Genomic DNA, 11,678 nt, shown 5'->3' with positions numbered 1-11,678 from the left:
GTGGGAGAGAGAGCGAGTGAGAGAGCACGAGTACTGGGGACGTGGAGCGCACGACGGCACAACCTCTTCTTCACTCGGGGTCTGAGGCAATACTAGCGGTCGCCTGCCTGGCTACCTACCACTCGGGCCTCCGCTCGCTGCCCAGCTATCTAGCTGCTCCTGCTGCCGCGCCAGCTGCTGCTGCTGCCAGCTGCTGCTCCTCCTCCTACTGGAGGAGAGGATGGGGGACTTACACGCCCTTTGACACTACTACTACTACCTACTACTACTACCGCTCCTACACTGCTACTGCTACTTGCTGGTGTTGCTGGAGGTCTCACACGCCCTCTGCAACTCCTTTCCATCCCTTAACACACTTCAACTACAGGTGACATCTTGTATCTTGACTCACACACACACACACACACACACACACACACACACACACACACAACGCCGGGATAATAACACCCCAGATACACCCTATACATACCCCGTGGCCGGTGTACAGAATAGGAGAGGATGAGTTTGTTCTAGGCAGTGTAATACACTAGCCACTCACACCCAGACATGCTTCTTACACCCGCAGGAGACGAACGTCGTCTTGGGCCAGTCCTCATCACACGGGGACTAATGCATCCGTGTCTACTGACGGAGACGGACTGTGTCTACTGACGGGGACGGACTGTGTCTACTGACGGAGACGGACTGTGTCTACTGACGGGGACGGACTGTGTCTACTGACGGAGACGGACTGTGTCTACTGACGGGGACGGACTGTGTCTACTGACGGAGACGGACTGTGTCTACTGACGGGGACGGACTGTGTCTACTGACGGAGACGGACTGTGTCTACTGACGGGGACGGACTGTGCCTACTGACGGAGACGGCTCGTGTCTACTGACGGGGATGGATTGTGTCTACCGCACCTCCCCCTCCCCACACCACACACACACACTCCTCAAGTCTACCCAAGACCGCCGACAAATCCCCCCCCCCCCGCTCCCTTACACCGCACCTTCACACGCTTGTGTTTTTGCCATCCGTCAACAAACAGGAAATTGATGGCGACTGTCGGGAGAGAGAGAGAGAGAGAGAGAGAGAGAGAGAGAGAGAGGAAGGGTGGGCGTGGGGGGGATAGGTTAAGGAAGGGCCACACAGTGTGGGGGGCGAGAACGATAAGAAAGTGATAGGGAAGGAGAGAGAGAGAGAGAGAGAGAGAGAGAGAGAGAGAGAGAGAGAGAGAGAGAGAGAGAGAGGGAGAGGATCTAAACAAAAAAAGTATTATAGGGAGATCTGGAATGGCGTATTTCCTTAATGATGGATCGTAAGTGGAACAAAACTTGCCTCTCCCTTGTCCCTCCCTCCCTCCCCCCATTTTCTTTTCTTACGGAGGGAGAGGTGGTCGGGGGAGAGGTGGTGGTTGGGGGGAAGGGGGGAGGAGGAGAGATGGGCAGGCACTCGTGAAGTCCATTAATACACATACCTTAACTCTCTCTCTCTCTCTCTCTCTCTCTCTCTCTCTCTCTCTCTCTCTCTCTCTCTCTCTCTCTCTCTCTCCACGTCCCAGGCGCCGGCACTCACTCCCAGCAAGCCAAGGCATTACGCTCGTACGCCTCCCTCCCTCCTCCTCCTCCTGCATCCGTCACTACCACCATGCCCTTCGCCTGCCTCCTCCTCCTCCTGCTCCCTCTTCTCCTCCACGGTGACCAGCGCCAATGCGCCAGCGATTGGAGGCGCCGCCCCTCCTCATGCCCGCCCTACGACACCACTGGCTTGGAGGCCAACGAACGCCTTCGTAGGAACACATGACGCCCTCGTAAAACCGAATATTAAGAGATTTAAACATCACACGAAACCTACTAAAACGAATCGGTTCTAAACTCTCCTAAGACCAAATAATAATAGCTATACACAGTCACACATGTACCTTGGAAGACAAACGGAGTTAGAACTGGGAAATAACGCGAAACATAACGCGAAAAATGACGCGAATGAATCTTCATAAGACCACCAATATCGCGCAAAAATAACGCGACTAAATCTTCATAAAACCAGATAAGAAAAAAAAGAAAGAAAGCTTCCTGCATTTAAAAGCTTGAGAAAGACTAATGACACACTACAAAGAGCATAATTGTTCATCCTCCCAAAAAAAAAAACGACGGTGAAAAACTCCAGAAATAACCCTCTCCGCCTCAAAGAAAAAAAAATTAAAAATCAACTCATCGCCCTCACAAAATGATGCAGTCTCATAAAAAAACCGAATGAGAGACTCACAAAAACCATATCAAAGCCTCATTATAACCGTAAGAAACCCCCCGCGGGAAAACCTAATTAGAAATGCCCACCCCCCCTAAAAAAAAGAAAAGGGGGCAATGTTCTTCTCTCACACATAATTTTCTCTTTTTTATTTCTATTTCCTATCTTTTCCTGTTTCACTTTCTTTTCTGGGCTACAATTTCTCCCCATTTTCCAAATCATTTCCGTTTTCGGCGAGGGATGTTTCTTGAGTTTTCGTTCTGAGAGAAACAGAGAGAGAGAGAGAGAGAGAGAGAGAGAGAGAGAGAGAGAGAGAGAGAGAGAGAGAGAGAGAGAGAGAGAGAGAGAGATTCTCACAGATGATCACAACCATGACAGGAAGGATCAGGAGCACCTCACCTACACATCCTGAGGTTACTTCAACATCAAATACCCAACACAGTCAAATACCCTCCTTTATAATCGTCATTACTGCTACTACTACTACAACTACTACTACTACTACTACTACTAATAATAATAATAATAATAATAATAATAATAATAATAATAAATGATTATAATGATAACAATAATAATAATAATGGGAACGTTTCTCGCTTCGGAATATTCTCTTTGGGATGAGATTAAGACCTGTGTCCACATGCCATGCATTCATTCATGTCATGCAGTGCGTTCACTCATCCAGTGAATACACTGCACTTCCTTCCACATCTGATGAAGAAGGGAACCGTGCTGTCCTCGAGGGGGGAGGGGATCATTCACCATGGTTTCTAGATACCAGCCAACCTCCCCCCTCTCTTCACTCTTCCAATCTCCCCGCCATTATTCTAGAAACCTGCAATCCTGTCATCCTAGAAAACCAGCTCCCTAGAGTCTACCTTTCCTAGATGCCCCTCATCTCCACCAGTTCATCTCTCACCCCTCGTATCCACCATCCACCCACCTCTATCTCCACTCCCCCTCACTCTCCTCCCTCTCCAGTCCCTCGTCCACACAGCGACATCCCTAGCAGACAGACCAGGGCGACTCAGTCGGCCAGAAGACAAGACAGAGCGGCAGTGGGGACTCACGGAACCAACCAAGCACCCTACTGTCTGTGTCTGTGTCTAACTCATGGGCTATCACCTCACCTCTTCCCCTCCCTCTCTCTCTCTCTCTCTCTCTCTCCCACTCTCCCTCCTTTCAATCAACATAGTAAAGAGGGATATACCACAGGGTTGACCCGTGTAAGCCAGACTAGGTCCAGCCCCTCCTGCTGGGACCGACACCAGTCATGATCGCCCCGTGTTTTACGACAGGTACTGGCCCTGATGAACGCCAGCCATGGCGCGCTTAGTAAGTGGTAGGAGGAGGAGGAGGAGGAGGAGGAGCCTTACACAAAGACCGGCCATTTAGCCATTTGCCATTAGCCCAGCTGGTGGTGTTTCCGGGGTGCGCGGGGGGGTAGATCGAAAAAAAAAAAAAAATAAACATGAGGAAAAATGGCTTGACAGGATTTTGCCCCGGCTGTAAAACGTCAGCGACCGGCATCATATTCTGTGCCAGCAAGGTTAAACGGGCCTTACCTTACACCTACCTACCTACCTGCATGCTCGCCGCTCGCTCGCTCGGGGAACGGCGAGGGAAGGGAAAGAGGAGCGGTGGTGGGAGAGGGACGAGGAGGAGCGAGAGTTTAAATGCCAAATACCCAACGCAAGGAGAAGGTCCAGTTCATCACCAGGTCCCCCTAGTGGTGGCAACTTACATTCCCTCCCGAGGTACACCATGATCAAATTTACCTCCCTCACACCACTGTATCATCTTATTGTCTCCCCATAATACAAGGAGGGGCATGCATATGTGAGGAAATAAACACCCCCACACTATAAGAGGTTAAGGTCCCTCCTCAAGGTAGACGGAGTTGAATGGTTCTCCATCAATTATATAAATGGAGGAGGAAGAAAGATATATACAACTAAGAAATCTCTTACCTCCGTACATGCGTGCGTGGTGACGTGCCAAGCACATGGACCTCCCCTTCCCGGGTGTGTGACCTTCACCAGCTGTGGCGTGACCTCCCTCAACAGGTGACTGGACTTACCTGACAGACATCCCACCCCACTGGCGGGCAGGACGAGACGACACAACACACCTGAGGGTAGTACTCACCTGCCGGGGAGAGACGGAGAGAGACAGACATCAGTCATGAGACGATGAAGGACACATGGCACACTGTAGGATACATGACACAATGTAGGATACATGACACACTGTAGGATACATGACACATGACACACCGTAGGATACATGACACACTGTAGGATACAGGAGACATGACACACTGTAGGATACAGGAGACAGTGGAGGATACATGACACACTGTAGGATACAGGAGACATGACACACTGTAGGATACAGGAGACATGACACACTGTAGGATACAGGAGACAGTGGAGGATACATGACACACTGTACGATACAGGCCACATGGCACTATAGGTTACAGGACGTATGCCAGACTGTGGGATACAAGACACACACGGAACACAGGCCACACAGCACAGTGAAAGATGCCTGCCGGACACACACACACACACACACACACACACACACACACACACACACTTGACGCATACCGGAGCAGCAACGCCACGAAGGGTAAATGACACAGCACAGACGGCAACCCAACCAAAACATTCCTGGCGTCAGCGACTGGTGAATACGTCACGTGAGGGGGGGGAGGGATGGGTGAGGGTGTGGTAGAGGGAGGGGGGTGGTATGACGGAGGGGGTGAGCGGTGAGGGAGGAGGTATGCAGGGGAAAGGAAGGAAGGAGGTGGAGGGGAAGGAAGGGGGGAAAGGGTGCATTGATTTTAATGTGTCCTGATTCTTGACAACACACCTGTGCAACTCGGGTGATGTCTGGTGGGTTGTGTTGCAAATTGCCCGAAGGGGGAGGGGTTGGGAGGGAAGGAGGGAATGATAATGATGTTTCGATAAACAACTTGTGTGAGTTGAGTGAGGGGGGGAGAGAAGGTCCGAATGTTTAGGTAAACACTTGTCAGTTGAGTGAGGGGGGGGAGGGAGAAGGTAAGAATGTTTATATAAACACTTGTCAGTTGAGTGAGAGGCAGAGATGGTACGAATGTTTATATAAAGAGTTCTGAGTTGAGTGAGGGAGGACAGAAGGTTCGACTGTGTATATAAAACATTTGTGTTGCTGAAGCCTGGGAAAGACGAATAGAATGTTTGTAAAAAATATCAAATATTTGTTAGACAGAGCAAAGGAGGGAGGCTGTTGGAGGAGGAGGAGAAAGAAGGAGGAGCAAGAAGGAGGAGAGAGAAGGAGGAAAAAGAAGGAGGAAGAAGAAGGAGAAAGGAGAAAGGAGGAGGAGGAAGAATGAGGAGGAAGAAGGAGGAGGAGGAGGAGGAAGGAGGACGAGAAAGGAGGAGGAGGAAGGAGGAGAGTCCAATGTTTACCTGACCAGTGCGTTGTTAAGAACCAGGAGGAGGAGACAGCAGTATGTCCACATGGGTCATCAAACCCAGGAGAAAAACGCACACATGATAACTCTACAACACAAGGATCAATTACACTCACGGGGAAACCATCTTCCATAACAGATGCGACAGTTTACATACACACCACAGTGTTTATACACAATATCAAACACGGGGACATAGAACAAAATTAATGAGCCTTTTTAAAAGGCAATGAGAGACAGAACACATCCCTAGTCATGAACAGAAAAATAAGATATATTTGCATATCGGCACATATAAAAACATATGTTCAACCCGGATCGCTTCAAGCATCATTGTCATTAAGTAAAAAAGAAAAATATCGCAAGTAATTCTTGGTAAAGACACGGGTCTATGGCGAGGATTATGTTGTGGAACCTTTCCCTGCCAACGTACAGTTGGTCTGCAAAACTGAACCTTTCCCTAGCAACACTGTACAGTTGGTCTGCAACAGAGACAAATAAAGAACTGCGTTCTGCAGACCTGGGCTTTGCATATCAGGGTTCTAGAGAACTGCCTTCTACAGGCACTGGCACGACAGACCTGCTGCCTTCTACAGGGCAGATCTCTACAGACCTGCCTTCTCCAAGCCCGATCTCTACAGATTAGGGCACTACAACCCTGTGTTCTAGAGAGAGAGAAACGGGGCTCTACAGATCAGGGTTCCTAGAGGCCTAGACTCAATAGATCAGGGTTCCTACAGCCGTGGGAGGAACTCACACAGATCAACACCACCAGCGGCCACCAGCGCCTCTCCGTTCGCCGCGTCTCTTCGACAATAACGATCACCGATTAAACAGACACATTGATCATTTAATCATCTCCCACTGTGTCACTACAGTCGCAATGCTGCGTGTGCCCTAAAAAATCCCCTTCCCTCAATACTTCGATTCCATAATTAGGTTCATAATTCGTCATGAGGTTTTAATTCATTTACGTGTCTATATATAATCTTCGCAAGGTGAAAACTATTAATATAGAGGATTTCATAACCCCCGCTCCCCATTCTCTCTTACTAAGGTTATCAAACTGCGTTCACGAGACGAGAGAGAGAGAGAGAGAGAGAGAGAGAGAGAGAGAGAGAGAGAGAGAGAGAGAGAGAGAGAGAGAGAGAGAGAGCATATCCATCAATACTGGCAACAGTACTGCATCAGTAGAGGAAGTAAAGTCCCCTTCCCCCCTTCGATGGATCGACCAAGGCAAGTGGTGGGCACCCAAGCATACAAGAGACAAGATGAAAATATATAACAAAACGTCAGTTGATATACAACGAGAAGAGACGTCGCTAGGACGCCACGCTAGACCAACAGTTGTACGTAGCATCAACCTTACCTTACCCCACCCTCCACACTACATGTTCCAACACTGTAGTACCCAATGGGCCTCAGTTAACACCAAGGTCCTCCAACCACCACCACCTCATGATACACTAAGACCAACCATGGGTAATTATTACCCCACCCGCCCCCCCCAAAAGCACTTGCAACCCTGCGTGCCATTTAACAGCCTCTGGTACCCAGCAAATGGCTACCTCCACAAGGAGGGTGGGTGGGGAGGAGGAGGAGAGGGCCGGATTGGGGCTTTACGTACCGATGACTGCGGCGGGGAAGGGAATTAACACAACAGCCACATGGTTATTAACCACACCCCTCGGGTAACGGGGGTACGACCCTTTGGGGGTTATGAAAGAACGACCCTCGGGAGGGGGGATGGATGTGATGGCACGACCCCTTTTGGGGGGAGTATAATGTCAGCCTGGCCTTTACAGAACTCAGCCGAGTCTTGGTAAGAGGCCATTAAAAGGCCAGGCCATCACGTGAACCCAGGAGTCAAATTAAAAGGCCAGGCCATCACGTGAACCCGGGAGTCGCACCGTCGTGCTCAAAAAGGTCGTCCCGTCGAACTCCAATGGACGTGAGGTCGTGGTCGAACGACTGCTTTTTTTTTCCCCAATCTTCTCATCATTTCCTTCCTTCCATTACTGGCTCCCAAACCACCCTGTTGGTCATCTGGGCCACTATACTGGGTTTAATGGCCCACCATAATGGCCAATGGGGAGGAGTGCGGTGGGGGAGAGTTGGGTTGGGGGGAGGAAGGTGCGAATGCGTGTGAACTGCTTTCCTGGAAATCCCATCATGGCAATTACGACGTCCCAAACAACTGGTTCCTCAGTGACTCAATGCCAAGTACGTGGTCACTACCTAACTACCTTACTAGCTGGTTGCTGGGGGGTGGTCTGCAGAATGGTGGTAGCCCATTGCACCATCATACTACAGTGGGTTGCCCGGGGGTTTAAAATAGAGTGCCGGGCGACGCTAAGCGCGAGGACCGTGGTCGTCCTGGTAACACAAAACACATTGCGTCTCGCCCCGCCAGCCAGCCCCGCTCGCTCGCTCGTTACCATCCGCCACCGTCATCAACACTTCCTCTACCTCTAATCCCATCCCCGTAGCGGCAAATCCCTTTAACGTCTCTTCATGTCTTCTTTTTTTTTTTTCCCCGTATCAACAGATCCCTTTCACGTCTCGTTTCTGTATCGTTGGATCCCTCTTAAGCTGAAGATTAATCCGGTTAGTTCAAGTCTGTTCGATCAGATACGATACCGGCTCACCCGGGCCGTTCGCTGAGGTCGGGGGAATTGCTCTTTCTGATGCCCTGATTTTAATCACATGCTCCTTCCCTCCGTTTTCGTTTTCAATATATATATGAATATATATATATATATATATATATATATATATATATATATATATATATATATAGATATTATCCCTGGGGATAGGGGAGAAAGATTACTTCCCACGTATTCCCTGCGTGTCGTAGAAGGCGACTAAAAGGGGAGGGAGCGGGGGCTGGAAATCCTCCCCTCTCGGTTTTTTTTTTTTTTAATTTTCCAAAAGAACCGACAGAGAAGGGGGCCAGGTGAGGATATTCCCTCAAAGGCCCAGTCCTCTGTTCTTGACGCTACCTCGCTAATGCGGGAAATGACGAATGGTATGAAAGAAAGATATATATATTAGGCCTATTAGTCTACTAATAGGCCTAAAGATCGTACGGTCTTCCTCAATTGGATCAGGTCAGGTCAGGTCATCTCCACTGTATGAACTCAAATGACCCAACGGGCGTGGAGAATTAATTTGGCCTATCATCATGCGGGTTAATCATAGTTTTAATTTACCGTTAATTGCATACTTCCTCACCCATTTTGTAATCACATACTTTCATTAAATTCTCAAACAAGTGAAATTATAGCTAGACGAGAGAAGGTGAGAGGGAAAACTGTTCATATATATATATATATATATATTATATATATATATATATATATATATATATATATATATATATATATATATATATATATATATCCTCGATAAAAACTTTTCACTGCTTCTAACAACTTGCCTCCCACACCATATATTCTTAATACCTTCCACAGAGCATCTCTATCAACTCTATCATATGCCTTCTCCAGATCCATAAATGCTACATACAAATCCATTTGCTTTTCTAAGTATTTCTCACATATATTCTTCAAAGCAAACACCTGATCCACACATCCTCTACCACTTCTGAAACCGCACTGCTCTTCCCCAATCTGATGCTCTGTACATGCCTTCACCCTCTCAATCAATACCCTTCCATATAATTTACCAGGAATACTCAACAAACTTATACCTCTGTAATTTGAGCACTCACTCTTATCCCCTTTGCCTTTGTACAATGGCACTATGCACGCATTCCGCCAATCCTCAGGCACCTCACCATGAGTCATACATACATTAAATAACCTTACCAACCAGTCAACAATACAGTCACCCCCTTTCTTAATAAATTCCACTGCAATGCCATCCAAACCTGCTGCCTTGCCGGCTTTCATCTTCCGCAAAGCTTTTACTACCTCTTCTCTGTTTACCAAATCATTTTCCCTAACCCTCTCACTTTGCACACCACCTCGACCAAAACACCCTATATCTGCCACTCTGTCATCAGACACATTCAACATGTGTACGTGTAGGAAGAGAGGAAAGTGATTGGTTCTCAGTGAATGTAGGTTTGCGGCAGGGGTGTGTGATGTCTCCATGGTTGTTTAATTTGTTTATGGATGGGGTTGTAAGGGAGGTAAATGCAAGAGTCCTGGAAAGAGGGGCAAGTATGAAGTCTGTTGGGGATGAGAGAGCTTGGGAAGTGAGTCAGTTGTTGTTCGCTGATGATACAGCGCTGGTGGCTGATTCATGTGAGAAACTGCAGAAGCTGGTGACTGAGTTTGGTAAAGTGTGTGGAAGAAGAAAGTTGAGAGTAAATGTGAATAAGAGCAAGGTTATTAGGTACAGTAGGGGTGAGGGTCAAGTCAATTGGGAGGTGAGTTTGAATGGAGAAAAACTGGAGGAAGTGAAGTGTTTTAGATATCTGGGAGTGGATCTGTCAGCGGATGGAACCATGGAAGCGGAAGTGGATCATAGGGTGGGGGAGGGGGCGAAAATTTTGGGAGCCTTGAAAAATGTGTGGAAGTCGAGAACATTATCTCGGAAAGCAAAAATGGGTATGTTTGAGGGAATAGTGGTTCCAACAATGTTGTATGGTTGCGAGGCGTGGGCTATGGATAGAGATGTGCGCAGGAGGATGGATGTGCTAGAAATGAGATGTTTGAGGACAATGTGTGGTGTGAGGTGGTTTGATCGAGTAAGTAACGTAAGGGTAAGAGAGAGGTGTGGAAATAAAAAGAGCGTGGTTGAGAGAGCAGAAGAGGGTGTTTTGAAATGGTTTGGGCACATGGAGAGAATGAGTGAGGAGAGATTGACCAAGAGGATATATGTGTCGGAGGTGGAGGGAACGAGGAGAAGAGGGAGACCAAATTGGAGGTGGAAAGATGGAGTGAAAAAGATTTTGTGTGATCGGGGCCTGAACATGCAGGAGGGTGAAAGGAGGGCAAGAAATAGAGTGAATTGGAGTCATGTGGTATACAGGGGTTGACGTGCTGTCAGTGGATTGAAGCAAGGCATGTGAAGCGTCTGGGGTAAACCATGGAAAGCTGTGTAGGTATGTATATTTGCGTGTGTGGACGTGTGTATGTACATGTGTATGGGGGGGGGGTTGGGCCATTTCTTTCGTCTGTTTCCTTGCGCTACCTCGCAAACGCGGGAGACAGCGACAAAGTATAAAAAAAAAAAAAAAAAAAAAAAAAATATATATATATATATATATATATATATATATATATATATATATATAAACAAGGTGTAAGACTCACTCTCCGTAACACACAAATAATAATCACACACACACACACACACACAAACACACACACACACAAGCAATCCTTTTCGGAAGCACTGCCAGGCGCGTGTTGGGTCGTCAACAACAAACAAGTTAAAATTCCATCTCGTCCATTACGTGGTCGTTCCCCCCCCTCCCCTCCCCAAGGCCGACGACGACGACGACGACCACCCTCACTGAATCACGGCAATTGATTCCCTGTTCCTGGTGGACGACGTGCTCCCTACCCAACCACCCCACACTACCACCTCCATCCACCACAATACCTCAGGTCCTCCACCTCCACCCACCACAATACCTCAGGTACTCCACCTCCTCCCACCACAATACCTCAGGTCCTTCACCTACAACCACCACAATACCTCAGGTCCTTCACCTCCACCCACCACAATACCTCAGGTCCACCACATCCACCCACCACAATACCTCAGGTCCTCCACCTCCACCCACCACAATACCTCAGGTCCTCCACCTACCACAATACCTCAGGTCCACCACCTCCACCCACCACAATACTTCAGGTCCACCACAGTCCCCAGGCTGAAGACCTCAACACCAGGAGGTGTTCTCTGCTGCACACACACACACACCACAACAGCTGTACTGCCCTTGGGAAGTGTACACACACGTCCCCGAGATGGGTTATCCCGGCCTCAGGC

General features: G+C 48.3%; 1 protein-coding gene across 30 annotated transcripts in view; it reads right to left on the bottom strand.

Moving 5' to 3' along the window:
• LOC139755581 (uncharacterized) overlaps nt 1-11,678 on the bottom strand; it is an 887,125-nt gene that overhangs the window by 475,216 nt on the left and 400,231 nt on the right. The window contains exon 1 of one of the 30 annotated variants that reach the window (XM_071674095.1): nt 1-348. This exon is cut by the window's left edge and continues 431 nt beyond it. The exons of 27 other annotated variants lie outside the window; for them this stretch is intronic. The gene's annotated coding sequence lies outside the window, so the exon portion shown is untranslated. Of the gene's footprint in view, nt 349-11,678 lie in introns of those variants that run through there. 2 more of the 30 variants (XM_071674092.1, XM_071674093.1) reach the window with 2 other exon arrangements.

This window comes from Panulirus ornatus, chromosome 19 (genome assembly GCF_036320965.1).
Source record: "Panulirus ornatus isolate Po-2019 chromosome 19, ASM3632096v1, whole genome shotgun sequence".
Taxonomy (NCBI): Eukaryota; Metazoa; Arthropoda; class Malacostraca; order Decapoda; family Palinuridae; genus Panulirus; species Panulirus ornatus.
This window is presented reverse-complemented; position numbering and strand designations above follow the sequence as displayed.